The sequence below is a fragment of the Pan troglodytes genome, chromosome 1 (genome assembly GCF_028858775.2).
Source record: "Pan troglodytes isolate AG18354 chromosome 1, NHGRI_mPanTro3-v2.0_pri, whole genome shotgun sequence".
Taxonomy (NCBI): Eukaryota; Metazoa; Chordata; class Mammalia; order Primates; family Hominidae; genus Pan; species Pan troglodytes.
Window position 1 is genome coordinate 38,268,331 of NC_072398.2, and position 26,104 is coordinate 38,294,434.

The window sequence follows — 26,104 nt, forward strand, 5'->3', positions numbered from 1 at the left end:
ATACTCTATACCACTGGAACTGATAAACCAAAAGAACCTGACAGAATGGGTAGAAATTTTAAAGACTGAAACACTTCGAATTGAAGAAGATGACCGACCTGAGTTATCATAATGGAAATGCAAGAAGTGGGCCTTACATATTTTAGCAAGACTTTTTGAAAGATATGGAAGCTCTGGCAATGTTTCCTAGGAGTGTAATGAATTTGCTGAAGTATTTCTGAAGGAATTTATTGTTGGTGTCCAGCAAGTTTTATTGAAAGTGTTATAACAGTATAAGGAGAAGCAATATATGGCTCCTCAAGTTTTACAACAGACATTAAATTCTATTAATCAAGGAGTTTCTCATGCTCTCACCTGGAAGTATCTGAAGCCCCATATACAAGGCATTATCCAAGATGTTATTTTTCCATTGATGTGTTATACAGATGCTGATGAGGAACTTTGGGAAGAAGACCCTTACGAATATATACGCATGAAGTTTGATGTGTCTGAAGATTTCATTTCCTTTGCCACTGCTGCCCAGAAGCTTTTGTTTACAGCCCATAGTAAGAGGAAGGAGGTACTTCAAAAGACTATGGGATTTTGTTACCAGATTCTTACAGAACCAAATGCTGACCTTTGAAAAAAAGATGGAGCCCTGCATGATTGGCTCCTTAGCTGAAACACTTCTGAAGAAAAAGATCTGTAATGATCAGATGGAATACATGTTGCAGAATCATGTGTTCTCTGTCTTCAGCAGTGAACTAGGCTACATGAGAGCAAGGACTTGCTGGGTACTTCACTATTTTTGTGAAGTAAAGTTCAAAAGTGATCAGAACCTTCAAACAGCTTTAGAGCTAACAAGAAGATGTCTGATTGATGATAGAGACATGCCTGTGAAAGTGGAAGCTGCCATTGTCCTTCAAGTATTTATCAGCAATCAAGAAAAATCTAAAGAATGTATCACAGCATTCATCAGACCTGTAATGCAGGCTCTTCTTCATAGTATAACAGAAACAGTAAATGATGACCTTACCAATGTAATTCAGAAAATGATCTGTGAAAATAGTGAAGAAGTTACTCCTATTGCAGTAGAAATGACACAACAGTTGGCAATGACATTTAGCCAAGTAATCCAGACAGGGCCAGATGAAGAAGGTAGTGATGACAAAGCAGTTACTGCCATGGGAATTCTGAATACAATTGACACACTTCTTAGTGTAGTTGAAGATCATAAAGAGATAACCCAACAGCTTGAGGGAATCTGCTTACAGGTCATTGGTACTGTTTTACAACAGCATGTCTCAGAATTCTATGAGGACATCTCTTTAGCGCATAGCCTGACATGTCAACAAGTGTCTCCACAGATGTGGCAGCTACTACCCCTTGTATTTGAAGTCTTTCAGCAAGATGGCTTTGATTACTTTACAGATATGATGCCCCTCCTTTATAATTATGTAACAGTTGATACCAAGACACTTCTGTCTGATACCAAGTATCTTGAAATGATATACAGTATGTGCAAAAAGATTCTTACAGGAGTTGCAGGAGAAGATGCAGAGTGTCATGCGGCAAAATTGTTAGAGGTCATCGTTCTGCAGTGCAAAGGGCGTGACGTTGACCAGTGCATTCCCTTATTCATGGAAGCAGCCTTAGAAAGACTGACAAGAGAGGTTAAGACAAGTGAACTTTGAACTATGGGTCTGCAAGTTGCAATTGCAGCTTTACATTATAATGCATACCTATTACTAAATACCTTAGAAAATCTTCACTTCCCTAATAATGTTGAACCAGTTACAAATCATTTTATTAGTGGCTTAATGATGTTGACTGTTTCTTGGGGCTTCATGACAGAAAGATGTGTGTTCTCAGTCTCTGTGCTCTTATTGATATGGAACAGATACCTCAAGGTTTAAATCAGGTTTCTGGACAGATTTTGCCAGCTTTTATCCTTTTATTTAATGGATTAAAAAGAGCATATGCCTGCCATGCAGAACACAGGAATGACAGTGATGATGATGAAGCTGAATATGATGATGAAACCGAGGAACTGGGGAGTGATGAAGATGATATTGATGAAGATGAGAAAGAATATTTGGAGATTCTGGCTAAGCAGGCAGGTGAAGATGGAGATGATGAAGATTGGGAAGAAGGTGATGCTGAAGAGACTGCTCTGGAAGGCTATTCCACAATCATTGATGATGAAGATAACCCTGTTGATGAGTATCAGGTATTTAAAGCTATCTTTCAAACCATTTGAAATCATAATCCTGTGTGGGATCAGGCTCTGACTCATGGTCTTAATGAAGAACAAAGAAAACAGTTACAGACACAGTAACTCTGGCCAATCAAAGAAGAGCAGCTCATGAATCCAAAATGATTGAGAAGCATGGAGGATACAAATTCAGTGATCCAGCTGTGCCAAGTTCTTTCAATTTTGGAGGCCCAGTACCAGGGATGAATTGAGTTATCTCTTTCTTTCCTACTGTGTGATTGTAGTGAAGAGCTTGTGTTCCTCCTAGTAGTGGTTCTAGAACTGGTTCATGTTATCTATTCTAAACTAATGATCAGTAGATGGACAGAAAAAAAATCACAACAACAACAACCCCAGGAGATGGGACCTGATCATGCAACCTGGCACTGGAAAAGAAACCAGTGGGATTTTGGGGGTGGGGGGATTGGAGGTACCTTAGGGGGTGTATTTTCTTTATTTTTTGAAGAAAGTAAGATCCTGACTCTGAAGCTTCAAAGTGACACTGTGGAAATCTGAAAACAAAAGGGGATGTCATGAAGGCAGCTTTTCTTTTTCTGAGGAAAAAATAGGCATGGGCTACAGGACTATTTAAAATGTCTCATTTACAGTATAAAGCTCAAAGGTAGATGTAATTTTTAAACCTGTGAGAATTTGTCCAATTTCTGTCTCTTCCTCACCATTGGGTATCTATTCTTTATATGTGAATAAGATAAGGTAATCTGATAGCCTTATTCAATCTTCATCATTTTTATTCTTCATTGTTCCTATGTAGATTATTGGACATTTATTGTAGCACTACATAACTGATTATAAAACTCTGTAAATGAGTTAGCACTTTCATAGTGAAACAAGCCTGCTAGCCTATGCATAAAATAGCAAAATGTTTGCTGTTTATAAAAAGATGTAATGGAGTGGGGGGCAAGGATAATTTCAAGTTATTAATTTAAAAATGAACTAGCAATTTTGTACCTGGTGACTTCGTGGTCCACTCACTTCTGACAGGGACTTGAATTCAGTATGTAAAAATGGGTTAGTGGTATTTCATTGCTGCTAAAAATGACAACTGCCTCTGTGTCCTGTTTTTCTTAAAGCTGCCAGTGTAGAAGTGAGTATTTAAATACCAGACCTTACTATAAAAAATAAGAAAGGTGGTATCTAGAGCATGTTAATTGGATATGAAGTTCTACTGTGAAAGAGTTGATCTAAGTATGGCTAAACACCCATATATGCAATCTATTAAAAGAACTTAATTCAGCTATTATGTCTTGATTTGATTTCAGTTTTGTAACAATATAAACAATTTATAACAATTGTAACAATTTTTCCTCATTGGCCTGTTTTTAATCCTATACCTAGAAAGAGTACAAAATGCACACTTAAAAAATTGAAATTTAACACTTACCCACTCCCCCTTCCTCATCTCTTCTACCCCTCTTGTTGATTGTGGTATCTGATCTTAACTAGATGGGCTAAAGGCATGTGGTTCCCTCCAGAAACCACTATTGATACCACTGCAAAAACAAGCCAGCAAAAAGACAGCGTAGAGAGATTGGCTTGCTTCCCTTTCTTCCTAACTGCAAGTTGAAAAATAAGCCTTTATTGATCTTAAACATCTGTCAGATGAGTCATCATTGGGTTATTTTTTATATACATGTGTACACAAAATATTTCAAATTGAAAGCAACATCTTAATGGATTCAAAACTATTACAAGCTGTTGTCTAAAACAGATGAGAAAATCTATAACTATAAAAACAAATGCACATATTGATATTTAAAATGCATAATTAAGAAAAAAAAAGATTGCAACACTGTACTTTGTCTCAGCCATGTGGACAAATCACCCATTTGGGCATATTTTTCACCCTGACTTCTTTCTGTTCAAGCCTTTACAGTGACCACCAGACAGTTCCCCCTCACCCCCACCCCTATGCGAAAACTTCTGTTGTTGCCTGGGAAACAGAATAAGACCTGTCTCAAAAAGAAAAGAAAATTCAAAGGTCCGGCCTTACGCATAAACAAAATAGGAATCTGTCCCCATGACTCATGATGTGATTTTTAAAGTGCCTGTAAGGCCTCAGGCTCCCATATTTATTCTCTGCTTCTATAGGATCAAGCTCCCAGATATGTGAAATTCCCTTAACAAGGGTAAAGTCTTCATTATATAAAGCACTAAACGTGTAGTTGCTGGTGTGAACAGTAACCTGTTGACCTGTATGTGCTCTAAGCCAGTGCTTCTCAGATTTTAATGTGCATACAGATCACCTGAGGGTCTTGTTAACATGCAGATTCTAACACAGTAGGCATAGGGTAGGCTCATGGCTTTGTATTTCTTACAAGCCCCCAGAAAGGCTCTAAGCTAGAGCGTCTCAACTGAGAGTGCATCCAACTTATCCATGATGTTATTAAAAAGTTTAGATTCAAGACCTCCATTATAGGCTACTAAATGAGCACCTCCAGAGTAAACACCAGGCATGAGTATTTTATGTATATATATATATATATATATATATATATATATATATATATATAGTGGGTTATATATATATATTTTTATTTATATATATTTTATATATATAAATATATATAATATATATAACAAACACCTCCTCTACCGGTGATTCCAATGTGCTCCTCTGGGTAAGAACCATTACCAAGATTAGTTTATCTTGATGGGAAGTTCTAGCATGAGGGTAGGGATGAGGGGGTACTCTCTGGTGGTCATTGTAAAGGCTTGAACAGAGAGGAGTTAGAATTCTGGGGTAAAAATGTGCCCAAATGGGTAATTTTGTGCACATGGCAGAGACAGAGCTGGAGAATGAGGAAGAAGAGGCTGGACAAATGTCCTTGCCTTCATTTGTGTTCTTTAGCTTTAATGTTTCACCTTGCTCAACTTTCTCATCACCTCACCCTTCAGGTAAGCTGTCCTAGAAGTCAGTGGGAGAAACAGTTTTGGGGTGGGGGTTAGGGAGGAGCAGCAGAAATCTACACTTAATGCTCATTTGAAGAGCAAGGAGCAACTGATGTTTAAGTTTTTTCCAGGGGCTGTTTCTGGTTCTTTTGGCATCATGTGAGTGGGATTATTCCAGGCAGGCTCTGGTTTGGGAGTGCTACATGAAACATCCCTCCCAGCAAATTTCTCTGAAGAGTGGTTGATACTTACGTTACGAATGAGTTCAGTGAAAACTGTGGACTCTAGCTAAATATGGAAAACAGAGTTTTTAGATGGCAGCTGCCAAAAGGGTTTGGAACTCTTTTTCTATAACAAGCTCAGTTGAGAACTTGAGATTTTCTAAGGAGGAACATTTGAAAGCGTCTTGGTGATAGAGACAAAGTAACATATACAGCAAGAGGCAGAGATGACTCCAGAATGCCTGCATCATTGCTTGGGGCAGGAGACCACCTGCTAGCCAGGTGGCATATTAAGATTAAGAGTAAGCTAATTGCCTACTTTTTTTAAATGCTGTGAAATTATTTTTTGCAAATGAATGAGCCACCCAGGTACAGCTCAAGTACTTGCAGGTGGAATGAATCACTGCAGGGAGAAAGTACTAAGGGGAAAAGTGGGCTATATTAATAGCAGTGTCCAGCCCCCTTGACTATGTGTGAAGCCATCACCAGCACTCCCAGCTGAGTCGTGACACTCTGCTATAGAAAGGCAGCAGGTGAGTGGGGAGGGCAGGTGACCCCAAATAGCACATGAGCCTACTGAGACTGGGCTTCGCTGTCCACGGTGCTAGCAGAGCAGCTTTACGCTCTCTGGCTCAGTCTATATTCTCAATACACTTAGCTGTTCTGTGTTTTATGTTTAGTTGCCAGCCTAAAGAAGGAGAATATGGTCAAGGCCACATCCTAAAAATCAACAGACATCTGCAGCCTGGACTTCTCTCTTCTCCTCAGGTGGTCCCTGTAGCCATGGCCACAATGCCTACACCTTTGATGGAGCTATTGGCCACTGGAGTGGGTGGAGTATTATTTGGGAACAGGGGGAATCAATTTTGCTTAGAAGCTTACAGTCAATAACAAGGGATTTAAGAAAGGCTGGGTTCATGTCTCTTGTCTTTTAAATTCTTTGCTTAGAAAATTGTGTGAGAGAGTGAGTGTCTTAATCCCCCTTCTGCAGTATCCCTCTCTCTGATTGTGGTTTCTTCTTCTGGCTGTCAATGAGTGTTTTTGCCTGTAACTGGTGATGTCTCGGGCCTGGGTATGGACTTGTTCTGAAGTGGATAAAACTTTAGCTGATGCTCTTGGGAGGAGACTTCCAGAACTTTCTCACACTCATACCATTACCCTCCTTCATCACTAAACATTTGTATGCAGGTGATATTAGGTTAAAATTAATAAAAAGAAATTGCAAAGGGTAGGCTAAGAAGTGAGCCCCAGACACTTTTCACCAGCTAAACCTCTATTGTCTGAATTATTACTTCCCAGTCCAGGGGCTGTCATGATGCTCAAACCAGGGCTAAGGTCAATTGTCTGGTTTTCAGTATCTATACATATATGAGATCTCCATGGTGCTAGCAGAACATTTGTGTTCTCTGGCTAAATCTGTGTTCTTGATACACTTACCTGCTCTCTTTTATGTTTAGTTCTCAGCCTATAGGAGGAGAATATGGTCAAGACCATATCCTAAAAATCGACAGACACCTGGAGTCTGGACTTCTCCCTTCTCCTCAGGTGGTCCCTGTAACCATGGCCACAATGCCCACACCTTTGATGGGCCAGCCCTAGGTGGATGATGCCCCTGCTTATTACTGGTTGTAACTTGTGGACAGCTACCACTTGCCATCCTGGTCTCCAGACCTTTCAGACATAAGCTCTGCCACATTTCTTAATCTGCTCTTCAGAGATGCTCCCAAAGCTGCCATGGGTAAAAGTTGGCTCTGTAGATCCAGGTTTTGGGAGGCCGTGCCTTTGGTTTTAGGTTTTCCAGGTACCTTTCTCTATTTTCTTATTTTTGACCACATTGGAATTAGGCTTTGATTATTCATCCCTTTTCTTGGACTGGCTGAATTAATCTGAAGCAATTTGTTCTCTGAGTCCCAGTTTCCTCATTTATACATTGAGGGGATACCCCTTCTATTTTTGTTATTCTGTGAAATGAGATATAAACTTATTCATTATGACTTGATAATATATTGAGATTGGGAGGAGGAATACATTATTGTATAAAACAAGATTTGTGGTTTTTAAGTTAATGGGTAGATTCCAAATATAAAGGCTCCTTTTCTCTAAATTGATCATTTGCTGAATTTTTCCTATTTAACATAGCATTATAAATATTAGGGGAAGAATGTTTCTGGAATAACATGATTTTTGGCCCTCTTTTATTTCATTTGTGTGACAAAACTCATCGAGATAAACACATTATGCCAGTAGATAAGACTTTGGTTTCTTTTTTTTTTTTTTGGCTTAGATAAATGCTTTTACTGCTAGGCGTATTAAAATGTCACCTGATTGGGAGTCATCAGTCTCCTAGAAGAAGAATTGAAAATGCTCAACAAACAATTCACAAGAGGCAGAAGAGAAGTGGGCTGACTTGAACCGGACGGTTTGGGTCTGTCGGCAGAATTTAGACAAAGGTATTGATCAGAAAGACAGGACTAACAATGGATCCATTTGGCAAGAAAGATGCAAACCAGGGTCCTGGCAAGACCTGATAAATCTTCCAAGGATTGTGTTTCTCTGACCCTGGGCTAGGTCCAACTGTGGCTTTTGAAGCTCTTAAAGGTAAATGCTTCTCTGGTTAGTTGCACCCGATCAGGCTGGGCCTGGGCTCTGTAGAGTGCCCTTGAGGAATGCACTTGCCCACCAGGAGCCCTGGGTCCTCCTGTAGGACAGAGTTCTCTGGGGGGATTTGAGATCCATTGGAAAGTTCCTGGCACTGTTGAGTCAGCAGGGTTGGCCTCTCATGAAAAGCTCCAGCTCTCTCTGTTTATCATCTGCCTCAGTGGCCAAGCCTCTGGGGAGCAGTCCTGGCTACAAGGACTTTGCTGCATCTCAAACTTGGGCCACCTTCCAAACCTGGCTTTCTGTTATTTTGTGCCTACTATGCTCTATACCATGGGCAAGGGGCTTTAGATGTGATCTCTTTTAAGCCACAGAGGCCCTACCAGGTAGGTGTTATCTCTGCTTGACAGAAAAAGAAACTGAGGTGGGGAGGGGGGAGTGGGGAGGGATAGCATTGGGAGATATACCTAATGCTAGATGACGAGTTAGTGGGTGCAGCGCACCAGCATGGCACATGTATACATATGTAACTAACCTGCACAATGTGCACATGTACCCTAAAACTTAAAGTATAATAAAAAAATAAAATAAAATAAAATAAAATAAAAAGAAAAAGAAACTGAGACTCAAAAAGGAACAAAAGTTTACATGGCCAGTAAGTGGCAGAGCTAGGGGTTGAATCCAGCTCTGTCTCACTCCAGATCTCTTGCACTTTTTTACCATAGCCACCAAACATTATCTTGGAAAAATGAACATTTTAGTGGTTTTTCTGTAGAGCTTTTGAGTGGCCTTATATTCATGCTTGATTTCCACTGGAAAAGCTAGCACATGATGGAAATGTTGGAACTAGGGAAAGAATAGAAGACAGGGGCCCCAAAAGAGGACATACCACTCAGATAAGATGTGATGTGAAACTCATCTTTTGAGCATGAACAGATGGCACAGTTGTGCCTAGAATTTCCACGTTGCCTTTGGCTGTATGGGTCTTCTTAATGGGATATCTAAGAAATTCTAACATCTTTTCTTGATTAGTAAAGCTAGTGTTTGTTCATGAAAGTAAGGGAACCATGGAATGATTTTAACCTGTAACCTACATAATGTTTGTGGCTTTAGAAGCACATATTGTTTCCCTTGGGCCAAGCGCGTTTGCCTAAATATTATTTAAATAGTGCATCCTTGTCTTTGGTGGTTGAGGTAGGGGCTCTAAGGGTGAAATTCTCATTCCACAGGCGTTTTGTTTATTTTATGGTTCACAAAGGACAAGGGGCTCTTTAAAAATTTTTTCCTCAGCAATCTGGGGACTAGAATCATTAAAATAGAAGGCTTCCTAGAAGTCACTTAGGTTAATTAAAATTTAAAATTTACTCTCCTGGTCAAAGAAAACCTTTGCATGCAGCCCATGTTGACTGAGGGCCTACTATGTGCTAGGCACAGCACTGCAGCTTTGCAGGACTTGGTTACTTTTCTTGGCTGCTCCCTCTCCAGCCTTCTCTCGCACCACCTCCTCTTGCTTCCCAAGCTCCCAGCTCCAAACACTTGAGCTTCTTTGAGCTTTTGAACATGCAAAGCCCCTCCTTCCCTCTGGGCCTTTACCTATGATGTTCCTTCAGCCTGGAATCCCCCTTCTCCACTGTTTTCTCTGATGGCTTTTCCTCCTCCCTCACACATACTCCCCTTAGAGATGTTTTCTGTACCTCCAGAGGGAAAAAGCCTCATTCTCCACCATGCTTTCTTTCTAAGCACATTGTTTTTTTATTCTTCCAAACACTTCTAATTTGTAAATATATATTTGTTTCCTTATTTACTCTCTTTCTCTTCTGTTAGTCTTTAAACTGTGTGGGGGCAAAGGCCAAGTCTGATTTGCTCACCAGAATATCCTTAGCATTTAGCATGATTCCTGGCATGTAGTAGGCAGGGACTCAGTAAATACAGTCATGTGCCACATAACATTTCACTCAACAACAAACCGCGTAAAGGATGGTGTTTCCCATACGTTATAATACCATATTTTTACTGTGTCTTTTCTATGTTTAGGTATTTGTAGATACCCAGATACTTACCATCGTGTTATTATAGCTTACAGCATTTAGTACAGTAACAAGGCGTACAGGTTTGTAGCCTAGGAGCAACAGATTATACCACATAGCCTGGGATTATAGTAGGTATCCCATCTAGGTTCATATGAGTATACTCTATGATGCTCACACAAGGATGGGATCACCTAAAAATGTATTTCTCAAACTGTATCTTATTGTTAAGTGACACATGACGGTATTTATTGATTTTTGAATACGTATGTCTCCAATTGATGAAACTAAAGGTCAGAGAGGTAATGTGACTTCTCAAAGTTACCCACCTAGTGAATGGCAGAGGTATGACACTAATCTAGTTCCTGACTCTCAAATCCAGTGTTGCTTCACTTTACGGTGTCGTGTGACATTTATTTTAAGAACATAGCTTTCCTACCACACTGTTGGGATGATAGAAGTAGGTTATTTTGGCTGTAACAGTTATGTCTTAGCTCAAGAAATGAGAAAGTGAAAGAACAAGGTACCCAGACACACTAGACCAAGAACACTTTGAGGGAGACAACAACATGTTCTCTATTAGTTGGGAGCTTCTTGGGCTCAGGACTCATCACTTTCCAAAGGCTGGCAGTGCTGTGACCAGAGAGAATCATTTAGCATTATTTAGTCAACTCAGAGACAAAGCTGGATTAACTCCTTTTTCTGTGTCCCAGAGCAGACAGCACATGGCTTTGTCTTCTGAGGATATGTGGGCCATGAAGACAAATATTGAACAGCCCTTTAGGTGAGTGAGAAGGTTGATTTGGCAGCATGAGAATGCAGAGAGCTGCCTGCTCTCTTGCTGTGCCTGAAATGACCTTTTTGTTCATGAAATGAGAGATACTGAGCATGGCTGTTGGAGGCCAGTAGGCTCTAAAGAGGTGGAAGAGACATCTGGAACAAGCTCTAGAAAGTAGACTTTTGATCTCCCCCAGGATGCTGATAAACAAAGCCTATTTTGCCTTTCCTCTGATGAAAAGCTTTATTGTGGCTTTCACTCACTCTGAATCATGATGTTAGAGTGGCATTGTTCTGCCTCTTGGCTTGCTGTTGAGACTGCTGTGTCAGGCCTGAGCTGGTGCCCCAAAGTCCCTCCAGAGTTCTTGCTTTGCCAAGGCCAAGCTAGCAGAACTGTGGGAGGAGTGATAGGCCTGCACATCTCCAAAGCTCCCTTTGGATTCAGCAGTTAATTTCTGGGTTCTGCATTTAACACAGATCCAAATGCTTTTTTAAAAAACATTTTTTCTTTTTGAGACAGAGTCTCACTCTGTCATCCAGGCTGGAGTGCGGTGACAGGATCTCGACTCACTGCAACCTCCGCCTCCCAGGTTCAAGCGATTCTCATGCCTCAGCCTCCTGAGTAGCTGGACCTACAGGTGCGCGCCACCACGCCCAGCTACTTTTTTTGGTAATTTTTTTTTCTTCAGTAGAGACTGGGTTTCACCATGTTGGCTAGGCTGGTCTTAAATCCTGACCTCAAGTGATCAACCTGCCTCAGCCTTCCAAAAGGATGGGATTACAGGCCTGAGCCACCGCACCTGGCCCCAGATGTTTTTAGATAAAAATTAATTATTTGCTTCATCTCTTCCTGCTAATCAGTGTCTTTCACAGCTCATGTTCTCTTTTCTTCTTCTGTGATGTCTTCCTTGACTTTTTTTCCTTTTTTGAAAGCTTTCTTCCTAGGACAGGCACTTAAACAAGTGCTTTGCTTTACTTCTTCTCATATATGTTCAGCTTCCTCCCCTAAATACAGGGAATGCTCCCCAGGGAAGATCCCAAGGCTCATACAATACGTTGTTCCTTCTAAGACACACAGTGCTGTGGTTTACCATGTGCTCCATGGACTTATACTTAAATCACAGACAGTAACAGCAGGAAGGGATTTATTGGTCATCTTTTCAAGGAGTTTCCACTCTGGGCTGTGGGCAAGTTTGGGAAAGGGGTGGGGTAGATGGAGCTCCTTCTTCTCCCATCTAAGTAGCTATTCTTTGTTTTACATATTGAACTTCTATTTGAATTGTTGCTTGATTAAAAGGCTCATGGCAGCTGGGCACAGTGGCTCATGCCTGTAATCCCAGCACTTTGGGAGGCTGAGGTGGGCGGATCACCTGAGGTCGGGAGTTCGAGACCAGCCTAACCAACATGGAGAAACCCCGTCTCTGGTAAAAATACAAAACTAGCCGGGTGTGGTGGTGCATGCTTGTAATCCCAGCGACCCAGGAGGCTGAGGCATGAGAATCGCTTGAACCCGGGAGGCAGAGGTTGCAGTGAGCTGAGATCATGCCATTGAACTCCAGTCTGGGCAAACAAGAGCAAAACTCCGTCTCAAAGAAAAAAAAAAAAAAAAAAGCACACACACGCAAAAAAAGGCTCATGGCTTAAAACCATGGTTTGACAAACTCTATTCTAATTCAAATCCTCCAAGGAGGCAATGGTAATCCAAATGAATCCTTACAGAAATTCTTAGAGGGAATTCTGTTGTTTTTAATTTTGTCTGAATTGTATCCATATAGTAGAATGTTTATAGGATTCTGTACAAGTATATGTATATTTTAATATGCACACATAATACACATACACATGTATGTATATGTGTAAGGCCAGGTTCCAATGCTCACATCTTTAAAGAAGCAGTTGATATCCTTCTATCTAGAAGTAATCTTGCATTGCCTTTTAGTGTACTACTTAATCTTTTTTTCTCTTAAAGTTATTTTACTTTGCCTTGAATTGTAATTAGTTGTGTACATTTCTTTCTCTGCTATACTCTAAGCTTTTTAAGGTCTAAGACACTTAACCTTTACCTTTGTAACCTCTATAACACCTAATAATGTGCTCTGCCACACATGCAATTAAGGAATCTGTAGTTTATTTGAGAAGAATCATAAAGTAGAAAAAAAATTGAAATGGGGGCCCAGTTGGTAAGATGTTATTATGAAGTCAAATATATAGTATATTATTATGAAGCCAAAATTTCATGCTTGGGCCTCATAAGAACCTAATTTATTTTTCATACAGAAAAATGTCACGTGACCAAGATTCTATCTTGACCAACTATCTCGCAGATTTATGCTGTTATTCAAAAGATGGGACAGAGAAGATAGTACTTATGGCTCAGTGCAAATTAACTTCCATCACTGAAAAAAACAACTTTAGTTATAGGGCTTATTATACAAGGCCAGTAATGTCAGTGATATAAAGGACTGCATGTGGGTGAGACGCTAGAGTCCACTCTTGCACTAATGATCTAGAACGTAGGTTGTTAACATGGACTATTGAGTCTTGACAGAACTCAACTCAAATGCAAATTAAATTGAATAGAATTTATAAAGACAAGGGTCAAGGAAAGTAGCCATGTGACCAACCAGTCAGTAAGAGAAATGTGAGCATTGGCAGATTTCAATGGTTCACGTACCCAATTCTTGGTGTCAAATCATTTTCTAAATTGTAAAATGACAGGAAAGAGATATGGTATGTTGAATAACATAATTCAGACAACATTTATTGAATGTCTACTACCTATAAGGTATTACTATCTATAAGACACTATCTTTAACTATCTAGAAGGTATTAAGATTCATAAGATGTAGCCTCTTACTTCCAAGAACCTATAACTCTCTTTGACAGTCTTGTTTCACAAATTGTTCACCACATAGATGGACATTATCAACTTTCAACACACTTAAGGCTGAGATTTCTCAGCAGTTATCACTGTTTTTCATCTTAAACGACAGTTGCCTTCCAGGATCTGGCCCACCCTTTCAGTCTTCCACTCTTCATCTCTGACCTGCACACTTAGAGCTAGGGGAATGGTTACATTCTATCTAGTTTTGCTCATGGTAATTTTGGTCACGAAGGAGATGCTAAAAAATTTCTTTTTTTTTTCCCACATTTTATTCTTTTTTATTCTGTAGATTTAACATGTCAATTATATCTTTATTTTTATTTATTTATTTTTTTAAATTTTATTATTATTATACTTTAAGTTTTAGGGTACATGTGCACAACGTGCAGCTTTGTTACATATGTATACATGTGCCATCTTGGTGTGCTGCACCCATTAACTCGTCATTTAGCATTAGGTATATCTCCTAATGCTATCTCTCCCCCCTCCCCCCACCCCACAACAGGCCCCGTTGTGTGATGTTCTCCTTCCTGTCTTCATGTGTTCTCATTGTTCAATTCCCACCTATGAGTGAGAACATGCGGTGTTTGGTTTTTTGTCCTTGTGATAGTTTGCTGAGAATGATGGTTTCCAGTTTCATCCATGTCCCTACAAAGGACATGAACTCATCATTTTTTATGGCTGCATAGTATTCCATTGTGTATATGTGCCACATTTTCTTAATCCAGTCTATCGTTGTTGGACATTTGGATTGGTTCCAAGTCTTTGCTATTGTGAATAGTGCCGCAATAAACATACGTGTGCATGTGTATTTATAGCAGCACGATTTGTAGTCCTTTGGGTATATACCCAGTAATGGGATGGCTGGGTCAAATGGTATTTCTAGTTCCAGATCCCTGAGGAATCGCCACACTGATTTCCACAATGGTTGAACTAGTTTACAGTCCCACCAACAGTGTAAAAGTGTTCCTATTTCTCCACATCCTGTCCAGCAGCTGTTGTTTCCTGACTTTTTAATGATTGCCATTCTAACTGGTGTGAAATGCTATCTCATTGTGGTTTTGATTTGCATTTCTCTGATGGCCAGTGATGGTGAGCATTTTTTCATGTGTTTTTTGTCTGCATAAATGTCTTCTTTTGAGAAGTGTCTGTTCACGTCCTTCGCCCACTTTTTGATGGGGTTGTTTGATTTTTCTTGTAAATTTGTTTGAGTTCATTGTAGATTCTGGATATTAGCCCTTTGTCAGATGAGTAGGTTGTGAAAATTTTCTCCCATTCTGTAGGTTGCCTGTTCACTCTGATGGTAGTTTCTTTTGCTGTGCAGAAGCTCTTTAGTTTAATTAGATCCCATTTGTCAATTTTGGCTTTTGTTGCCATTGCTTTTGGTGTTTTAGACATGAAGTCCTTGCCCATGCCTATGTCCTGAATGGTATTGCCTAGGTTTTCTTCTAGGGTTTTTATGGTTGTAGGTCTAACATGCAAGTCTTTAATCCATCTTGAATTAATTTTCATGTAAGGTGTAAGGAAGGGATCCAGTTTCAGCTTTCTACATATGGCTAGCCGGTTTTCCCAGCACCATTTATTAAATGGGGTATCCTTTCCCCATTGCTTGTTTTTCTCAGGTTTGTCAAAGATCAGATGGTTGTAGATATGTGGCATCATTTCTGAGGGCTCTGTTCTGTTCCATTGATCTATATCTCTGTTTTGGTACCAGTACCATGCTGTTTTGATTACTGTAGCCTTGTAGTATAGTTTGAAGTCAGGCAGCATGATGCCTCCAGGTTTGTTCTTTTGGCTTAGGATTGACTTGGTGATGCGGGCTCTTTTTTGGTTCCATATCAACTTTAAAGTAGTTTTTTCCAATTCTGTGAAGAAAGTCATTGGTAGCTTGATGGCGATGGCATTGAATCTATAAATTACCTTGGGCAGTATGGCCATTTTCACGATATTGATTCTTCCTACCCATGAGCATGGAATGTTCTTCCATTTGTTTGTATCCTCTTTTATTTCATTGAGCAGTGGTTTGTAGTTCTCCTTGAAGAGGTCCTTCACATCCCTTGTAAGTTGGATTCCCAGGTATTTTATTCTCTTTGAAGCAATTGTGAATGGGAGTTCACTCATGATTTGGCTCTCTGTTTGTCTGTTATTGGCGTATAAGAATGCTTGTGATTTTTGCACATTGATTTTGTATCCTGAGACTTTGCTGAAGTTGCTTATCAGCTTGAGGAGATTTTGGGCTGAGACGATGGGGTTTTCTAGATATACAATCATGTCATCTGCAAACAGGGACAATTTGACTTCCTCTTTTCCTAATTGAATACCCTTTATTTCCTTCTCCTGCCTGATTGCCCTGGCCAGAACTTCCAACACTATGTTGAATAGGAGTGGTGAGAGAAGGCATCCCTGTGTTGTGCCAGTTTTGAAAGGGAATGCTTCCAGTTTTTGCCCATTCAGTGTGATATTGGCTGTGGGTTTGTCATAGATAGCTCTCATTATTTTGAGATACGTCCCATCAATACCTAGTTTATTGAGAGTTTTTAGCATGAAGTGCTGTTGAATTTTGTCAAAGGCCTTTTCTGCATCTATTGAGATAATCATGTGGTTTTTGTCATTGGTTCTGTTTATATGCTGGATTACATTTATTGATTTGCGTATGTTTAACCAGCCTTGCATCCCAGGGATGAAGCCCACTTGATCATGGTGGATAAGCTTTTTGATGTGCTGCTGGATTTGGTTTGCCAGTATTTTATTGAGGATTTTTGCATCGATGTTCATCAAGGATATTGGTCTAAAATTCTCTTTTTTGGTTGTGTTTCTGCCAGGCTTTGGTATCAGGGTGATGCTGGCCTCATAAAATGAGTTGGGGAGGATTCCCTCTTTTTCTATTGATTGGAATAGTTTCAGAAGGAATGGTACCAGCTCCTCTTTGTACCTTAGGTAGAATTCGGCTGTGAATCCATCTGGTCCTGCACTTTTTTTGGTTGGTTAGCTATTGATTATTGCCTCAATTTCAGAGCCGGTTATTGGTCTATTCAAAGATTCAACTTCTTCCTGGTTTAGTCTTGGGAGGATGTATGTGTCGAGGAATTTATCCATTTCTTCTAGATTTCCTAGTTTATTTGCATAGAGGTGTTTATAGTATTCTCTGATGGTAGTTTGTATTTCTGTGGGACCAGTGGGACCTTTATCATTTTTTATTGCGTCTATTTGATTCTTCTCTCTTTTCTTCTTCATTAGTCTTGCTAGCGATCTATCAATTTTGTTGATCTTTTCAAAAAACCAGCTCCTGGATTCGTTGATTTTTTGAAGGGTTTTTTGTGTCTCTATTTCCTTCAGTTCTGCTCTGATCTTAGTTATTTCTTGCTTCTGCTAGCTTTTGAATGTGTTTGCTCTTGCTTTTCTAGTTCTTTTAATTGTGATGTTAGGGTGTCAATTTTAGATCTTTCCTGCTTTCTCCTGTGGGCATTTAGTGCTATAAATTTCCCTCTACACACTGCTTTGAATGTGTCCCAGAGATTCTGGTATGTTGTGTCTTTGTTCTCATTGGTTTCAAAGAACATCCTTATTTCTGTCTTCATTTCATTATATACCCAGTAGTCATTCAGGAGCAGGTTGTTCAGTTTCCATGTAGTTGAGCGGTTTTGAGTGAGTTTCTTAATCCTGAGTTCTAGTTTGATTGCACTGTGGTGCCCAGCTCATTTTTTTGTATTTTTAGTAGAGACAGCATTTCCCCATGTTGTCCAGGATGGTCTCGATCTCTTGACCTCGTGACCCACCTGCCTTGGTCTCCCAAAATGCTGGGATTACAGGCATGAGCCACTGCACCTAGCTGGAAGAAACCTATTTGAATGCCAGTTTTATGCCAGACGGAGTGTTAGGAACTTTTATATACAGTATCTTATTTATCACCAAGGTGTTTTTTCCCTTGCCCCAGCAGGTTGTTTTTACCAAAAATTCAGCTAAACCAAAAAAGGAATTGTAACTTGGCTTGCTGGAAATCCCTAAGGGCACCAGTTGCTGCTGGAGGGTATTGATAAACATGGGCCATGACAGAAGTCCTTCTTTGTGGTCTCATCAGTAAATCAGCATCTTTGGGAAAAAATTATTAGTTGATATATCGACAGTAAGCCATACCAACTCCTAAGCCCTTCTTACTCAGAGCCAATTGCTATTCACCTGGACGAGGCAGCTGACTGTTTCTGAAGCAGAGTTGTATGTGAGGTACAGATAAAGACAAGTCAACTTCTTAGTCTACCTGTGCTCTAAGAGTAGATGAACTAGATGACGCTGATAGCTGTGTTTCTACAACAAAATGTTATTACAAATAACAAACAGTTGCCCTCAACCTCTGACAGTAAATGAACATTAATGCTGTGCTCCTTTCTACACAAACATGCATTAAATGGACATGATCCTGTGACCTCTGGTAAATACTGTGTGCCATTTGGTTGTTTTTAATTAGCCTTGACCTCCCTGCCTCAATGTCCACTTAGGGCAGTTTAGTCCTAGTGTGTCAGGTGTTGAGAGATTTGATTTCAAAGAGAGAAGAATTCCAACCCAAAACCCTAGTGATAACCGATACCAGAGTAGAGTTACAGCGTAGAAAGATCAGCATTCAGCCAGAATGGGAGGGTGCAAACATTTGTCAAATAGCCTGCTTCTTCCACCTTCTGAAGAGCTAAGCATATTAGTGGTTAGTTTCTTAATAAATTATACAATAGGATATTCCAGGGGGGCTATTTTCTGGGTGATTGCTCAGCATATAGAGCACCAATCACTGTTAGTATCATTAATGGTTTATCAGAATGGTCCAGTGGTCTAGAAGCGCCACTCCCGTATTTCTTGGAAGCACATTAACTCAACCTAAGCAGCAGAGCTATGCACTAGTTGATCCAATGCAATATCATTCCTTTTTCTTACTTCCACTAAGAGAGCTTTCTCTACCTTCTGCAGGTCTTGTAATGGATCCGTATTAGATGACTTTGAATGATTTGCAGGCACATTCCTTATTTCTTTCACCAAGGACATTTTAGAGGAAAGACTAATTTCTCTGTAACTTTGGCTTATTGGCTTGTTATATATGTAATGAATGAGGAAATGTGGGTGCTGGGGCATCCATCTCCCAGATGGGAAACAAAGCCTCCTTAGAGTTCTTGTGGCAAACTGTCTCACAGATGTATGCTGTTATTCACAAGATGGGACAGAGAAGATGGTACTGGTTGCTCAGTGCAAATTAACTTCCATCACTGAAAAAAAAAACAACTTTAGCTATATGGTTTGTTATAGAAGGCCAGTAATGCCAGTGGTAAAAAGGACTGCATGTGGGTAAGATGCTAGAGACCACTCTTGCACTAATGATCTAGAATGTGGGTCTATTAGGGTTGCCAACCTCATCATCACTGAGGGGATTTTCAGCCTGCTTTCCTTAAAACTCAGCTGTTTTATCACCTGAAATCTGAAAATAGTAACACCACACAGGGGTATGAGTAATAAATGTTATGCCATGATTAAAGGATCTAACCCTGTGCCCCACACTTAGTAACCAGTCAGTAGATGTCAGTTGAGTTTAAATTCCCCTAATATGCCCAGCTTACTAAATCATTGTACCTTTGACTAGCATATAATGGTTATTTTTTTATCTAGTCCATTTGTTAGCACAGTCTCTCACCATCTGTGTTCCCTGTCTGTCTGCCAACCTAGAAAAACCCTCTTCGTGTCTCTAAATAAAGAGTTTGATTTTTTAAGATAACACTTGTTATATTTGGGGTTTTATTACTCTATGCTGCAGAGTATTCTTATTTCAAAGGAATAATTTCATGTCTTATTAAAATAACTAAGACCTTATGTGATTGTCAGTGAGCTTCCCCGACCATGGTAGGGGAGGTAAGCAACATGTTCTTGTGCCCTGGTGCTATTTTTGGCTAGCAGAGCAAATGGAAAATCCAGAGCTGGTGGGGACAAAGCCAAATTTGCAAGTATATCAGATTCACTGAGTAGGTGCGTGTTGGGTCAGTGTTTATCACCTACAGTAAGTGGAATGAGAGCACTCAATGGGTATTCATTTGGGGAAATTTTGTTGAAGAAGGAGCTCATGTTATAGCCACTTAAAAACCTGCTTGTCAGAAGTTTTCAGGATTCTCTCACACTGTGTCATCCCACATATATTTCTTTATCCCCTCCAGAGTGTGCATGGGATTGAAAGACAACCCCAAGTCTCTGTCCCTGGTCCCCTACTGCTTTAGTCCAGTAGTATTAACAATTCATTAGGATCATACTTTATTAGGGTTCATTGGTCCTTAGAAAAGAAGACAGATCCTATATATATACACAGGGGAAAAATCTACTAGTGAACAGTTTTCCCCATGTTAAAATAAGAGATTATAGAAGACTTGGGGTATAATAATAGCAGTGATTATTCCCATATAGATTCAAGATTTTGGATCTGCATGGGCCTGTTACTTTTTCCCATGTCCCAAGTCCTGTAAAGTTATCACCATGGGTGGCTGAGAGAAACATGTCAATTTCTTAAGTAGTTTTAAGAATATCTACATTTAATCTAGCTATATAGGAGTAGAAGTTATCATTTCACAGTTAATTATTTTTCCCAGCCTGAATCATATTCTAAAATTCAGCATTTACTGTGCAGGGAGTAAAATAAACTTCCCATTCTCTGATGGTTTTCTTGAAAATGTAGAGGATCCCAGAAACTCAAGGCTAGAAGGAACTAGTTGATAGCTTACAGTCCACTGGATCTTACAGGGGGCCTTGAAGGCTGGTCTTTTTTGGTATTAATAGGATATTGAACCACCTTGGCTTCCTTTTAGAAGAAGACAGGTATAAACGACAAAACATGGAACTGAGATGAGAGTATCCACTTTGGAAGAGGAAGAGGCATAAACTAGTGATTCCCTTAAATAGTTAAAGGGTATTTAACAGGAAGCAGCTTCATTTGTTGTCCATTACTGACTGACCATTTTTGGGGTCCAGGTTTTGAGTTGTTTTTTTAAGTAGGAGGAACAGGTTTTTGCAGAGGCTACTGCTCTGTTTTGCCCCATCTCTGTCCTGTCTACTGGCCCACATTTGTGGGACAGCTGTCCTGGTGTCTGTCTGTGAGGAGAAAAGCAACAGGTCCATACAAGATTCAAATCCACAAGTTTGACCTTGTTAGTGAAGTCAGATCACCAGCAGTGTAAACTACATCATTCCTCCTGATGGTTTTGGTGAGCTTGTGATTTGTTTGAGTTTTGTTATTTTAACGGTAGCAGGGAAGCAATGGTAGCTTGGGTGACTTGAGGGGCCTTTTTGAGTCTGAAATGATAACTTCCACAGAAAGCTGAAAACTACTAATGCAGGCTATCCCTTGAAAACAAATATAGCTTCCCTTCAACATCTCTAGAGAAGACTCCAAGCTTGCTTTTGCAACCCCGCTTTGCAAAATGCTCGAAGTGTGTTCTTCCAAGTATTTAATTCCAGGTCCACCTGGTGGGATGTTATTATTTCCATTTTGCCCTCTCCTGATGGGATCCAGAGGAGAGGCTTGACACTGTTCACACAGGTTCCCTTTACCAAATGCCCCCCTCCTGCCTGCCGCAGGCATGTATACAAATAACTGTTGCGAAGCAGCCCCAGTCAGTTGTTCCTCATGGTTTCTTTCCTTGGCTTTTTTCTTTCTTTTGCCTCATGATATATTTTCTTTTCTTGGCCCTTCATTTAACCACCTCAAAGACTGAAAGCATTCAGGAGAACAACTGCTGGTTTTTTTTGTTTTGTTTTGTTTTGTTTTGTTTTAGATCTAGCATGTTAAAAAAAAAAAACACCCAAAAGGCAACAACAACAACAGCAACAAACAAAATAGCTCCAGAGTTCTTATCTGAGGTGTGTACGTTGCCTTTACCAAAAGAAAAATGCCCTAATGCAGTTAATGCTGTGGTTGAGAGACATTTTGTCTTTGACCTCTGTTGTCATAGACTGAGAAAATTAAATACATGATCAGGTATTTCCTGGAGAAACATTTCAGAAAACATCAGGACTGTCTCTCTCTGTCTGTCTCTGTCTGTCTCTGTCTCTCACTCTCACTCAGCATTGGGTAACTTGCTTATTGGTCCTGGGCCATTCCTTTGTTCCAGATAGATCTCGCTTTAGACAGACCGTCAGGTGATTCTTCATTTGTCCTAGAGAAGATAGAATCCAACTTAAGAATGCTAAGGCAACTTTTCCCACTATGAATACAAATTGTTTTTTCTTTAAAAGTCTATCTTTTGAGTTTTAAAAGATACACAGAATACTTGTAAATGAAATCCAGTAGAGTATCACTTTAAAAACTAGAGTCACATTTGATATAAAGTTCTTCTGTCCTATAGCCCTCAGGGAACTTTCCCTAGTATGATCTCAAAAAGGCTATTTTATTTTTAAGAAAATAGACATTTATATGGCAATTTACAAAGCATTTTTTGAAATAATTTCCAACTTTTATTTTAAGTTCAGGGGTACACGTGTAGGATGTGTGGGTTTGTTACACAGGCACATGTGTGCCATGGTGGTTTACTGCACAGATCATCCCATCACCCAGATATTAAGCCCAGCATCCATTAGCTAGTCTTCCTGATTCTCTCCCTCTTCCCACCCCTCACCCTCCAACAGGCCCCAGTATTTGTTGTTCCCCAGCATGTGTCCATGTGTTCTCATCATTTCACTCCCACTTATAAGTGAGAACATGTAGTATTTGGTTTTCTGTTACTGTGTTAGTTTGCTAAAGATAATGACTTCCAGCTCCATCCATGTCCCTGCAAAGGACACTATCTCATTCCTTTTAAAGGCTGCATAGTATTTCATGGTGTATATGTACCACATTTTCTTTATCCAGTCTGTCACTGATGGACATTCAGGTTGATTCCATGTCTTTGCTGTTGTGAATGCTGCTGCAATGAACATATGCGTGCATGTGACTTTATAATAAAATGACTTATATTCCTTTGGGTATATACTTGGTAGTGGAATTACTGGATCAAATGGTATTTCTGCCTCTAGATCTTTGAGGAATCTCCACACTGTCTTCCACAATGGTTGAACTAATTTACACTCCCACCAGCAATGTAAAAGCGTTCCTTTTTCTCTGCAACCCTGCCAGCATCTGTTGTTGTTTGACTTTTTAGTGGCCATTCTGACTGGTGTGAGATGGTATCTCATTGTGGTTTTGATTTGCATTTCTCTAATGATTAGTGATGTTGAGCTTTTCTCATATGTTTTTTGGCCACATGAATGTCTTCTTTTGAGAAGTGTCTGTTCATGTCCTTTGCCCACTTTTTAATGGGGTTGTTTTTCTCTTGTAAATCTGTTTAAGTTTCTTATAGATGCTGGATATTAGACCTTTGTCAGATGGATGTATTGCAAAAATGTTCTCCCATTCTATAGGTTGTGTTTACTCTGTTGATAGTTTCTTTTGCTGTGCAGAAGCTCTTTAGTTTAATTAGACCCCATTTGTCAACTTTTGCTTTTGTTGCAGTTGCTTTTGGTATCTTCATCATGAAATCTTTGCCCATGCCTATGTCCTGAATGGTATTGCCTAGGTTTTCTTCTAGGCTTTTTATAGTTTTGGGTTTTATATTTAAGTTTTTAATCCATCTTTAGTTGATTTTTATGTAAGATGTAAGGAAGGGGTTTTATATATGGGTTTTATATTTAAGTTTTTAATCCATCTTTAGTTGATTTTTATGTAAGGTATAAGAAAGGGGTCCAGTTTTAATTTTCTGCATATGCCTAGCCAGTTCTCCCAGCACCCATTTATTAAATAGGGAATACTTTCCCCATTGCTTGTTTTTTGTCAGGTTTGTCCAAGATCAGATGGTTGTAGCTGTGTGGTCCTATTTCTGGGTTCTCTATTCTATTCTACTGGTCTATGTGTCTGTCCTTGTACCTCTACCAAGCTGTTTTGGTTACTGTAGCCCTGTAGTATAGTTTGAAGTTAGGTACTGTGATATTCCAGCTTTGTCCTTTTTGCTTAGGATTTTCTTGGCTATTTGGGCTCTTTTTTGATTCCATGTGAATTTTAAAATAGTTTTTTCTAATTTTGTGAAGAATTTCAGTGGTAGTTGAACAGGAATAGCATTGAATCTATAAATTGTACAAGGCATTTTCATAAAATAACAACGATACCTAGCATTTATTAGTTGCAGTGTGGCAGACACTTTTCTGAATGCTTTCAAGGTGATAGTTCATTTAACCCTCTAAATAACTCCATCAGATAGGTACTGTTATTATCCCCATTTTCATGTGGACACTGAGGCATCCAGATGCTAAGTGACTTTCCCTAAATCGTATAGCCTATAATTGCCTAGATGAAGGATTGAGTTCTAGGGATGGCCGATTCCAAGGTTCTTGTACTTCCTACTACTTTGTGTGGTCTGTTAATCATTGTTGTCATGTAAGAATCCTGAGTTTCAGAGTAATGAAGTGACTTGATTCTAGTTTCCAAGCCAGAAATGACAGAAAAAGTTTTAACATTTTTCCCCTTTACGTTTATTGATTTTCTCTCTTTGTCATGGATCTTCAGGTCGCTATTTTATTGAACTCGTTTGCTGAGTCCCTATTATGTGCCAGGTACTGCACTAATCGTTGGTGATAACAAAGATAATGAACGTTCTGCCCTTAAGGAATTCACAATCTGAGTTTGGGGAGTTAATACAGATAAAAATATCATGACAGATGCAAGCAAAGTGCCAAATACTACAATAGAGCTAAGCACAGGGAGCTCTGGGAACACAGGGCAAGGGTGGCTAGCCCAGCCCAGATGCTGTCGAGAAAAGCTTTCTAGAAGAGCTGAGTCTCCAGGAATGAAGGGAGTTAGCCAGACTGCAGACTGAGAATAGGAAGATGTTCTGGACAGAAGAAACACCTTGTGCAAAGGCCCAGATATACTTGAGAGCATGGAGCCTTTGAGGAAGGCCCCATATTCTTTAGAAATGAAGCCAGAGTTGTGGGCAAGATTCAGATCATGAAGAACATCATAAGTCATGGTAAGCACTGCTGACTTCTGCGTTTGGTTGGGAGCCACTGAAGGATTTTAAGCAGATGTTGTACAGAATGGGCTAGAATGGATGAAGTAAGCAGGGAGACACATTTAGAGGGTGTTAGAATTGTCTAGAAAAGAAATGAGGGTCCTAATCTGAAGCAGTGGTTCCAGCTTTTCCTGCTTCTCCAGGATATGCATAATTGATTTATTTATTGGTTCAGCGGCCAGTACCTCTGCCTACCATCCATGCCACCGCTGAACATTTGCTCCCTCATCTTTATAGTATTTGCTTTTCTTTGTCTTTCTATACAATTCATGTACCTCTCTCTACTATGAGACCCCAGCTCCATGAGGAGAGACGCCATATATTTTTTATCTTGGTATTCACTGCAGAAGTGCTGTGACTTATACATGGTTTTCATGTTCCTGATGGGGATAGTCTCTGTTTAGCATGGCTGTAGTCTAGACCTCTTTTTCTGGAAAGTGCTAGAAAGTGGACAGGGAAGATGAGGGAGCAGAATCATTTTGCTCTATAGTAAATTGAGGGGCATTAACAGATGAGAAATTTGTATGACTCCACTTGGACTCTGCCAAAGTGCCTCAGCATTCTTCTGAGACTTAAGGTAATTTCCTGGCAGGCTTAATGATTACTTTCAATAATGTTATACAACTTCTGTGCAATCTCTTAAATTAGATTTCAGCACAAATAATTAGAGGTAGGAATAGCACTTTCCAGTTCTATTACCTATATGCCTAAGTACAAAGCTACCCTCTTCACTGTCATTGAAACCCTTCTGTCTTCCTCATAAATTCTGTGGGGGATGGCTATTTAGCTCAGAGGCTTTCAAAATGTATTTATCTTATTAAACAAAAGGTTACATGAAGCCCAATATAGAAATCTTTTTTTTTTTTTTTTTTTGAGACGGAGACTCGCTGTGCTGCCTAGGCTGGAGTGCAGTGGTGCAATCTTGGCTCACTGCAACCTCCGCCTCCCAGGTTCAGCCTCCCTAGTAGCTGGGACTACAGGGGTGCACCACCACACCCACCTAATTTTTGTATTTTTAGTAGAGATGGGGTTTCACTATGTTGGCCATGGTGGTCTCAAACACCTGATCTCAGGTAATCTGCCTACCTTGGTCTCCCAAAGTCCTGGGATTACAAGCTTGAGCCACCATGCCAGGCCGAGAAATCAAGTTTTATAAGGAGTTGTTCTCATTGAGGCCAGAAACCATTTGGGAACTGAAGCCCTGTTCAATTGTCCTCTTCTCCATCCTATCCCTACCTCTAAATAAATTAGGAATAATGAACCAATTAAGATCATCAGTATTTCCCCCTAACTCTTCACTTTGATCCAATTTCTCTGAAGTGTCTAACTATATTACATGTAGGTTTTCACAGGCACTTAGTGGTTCTGTTGGTATGGTCTAAATTACTCCACCACTCTGG

At 39.8% G+C, this 26,104-nt stretch overlaps 1 protein-coding gene and 1 pseudogene across 2 annotated transcripts in view; both read left to right on the top strand.

Moving 5' to 3' along the window:
* The window catches only part of LOC134808197 (importin-7-like), a 41,696-nt pseudogene extending 36,995 nt beyond the window's left edge, over nt 1-4,701 (top strand).
* Nucleotides 1-26,104, top strand: part of KCNH1 (potassium voltage-gated channel subfamily H member 1) — a 463,623-nt gene that overhangs the window by 282,421 nt on the left and 155,098 nt on the right. The window lies entirely within an intron of this gene.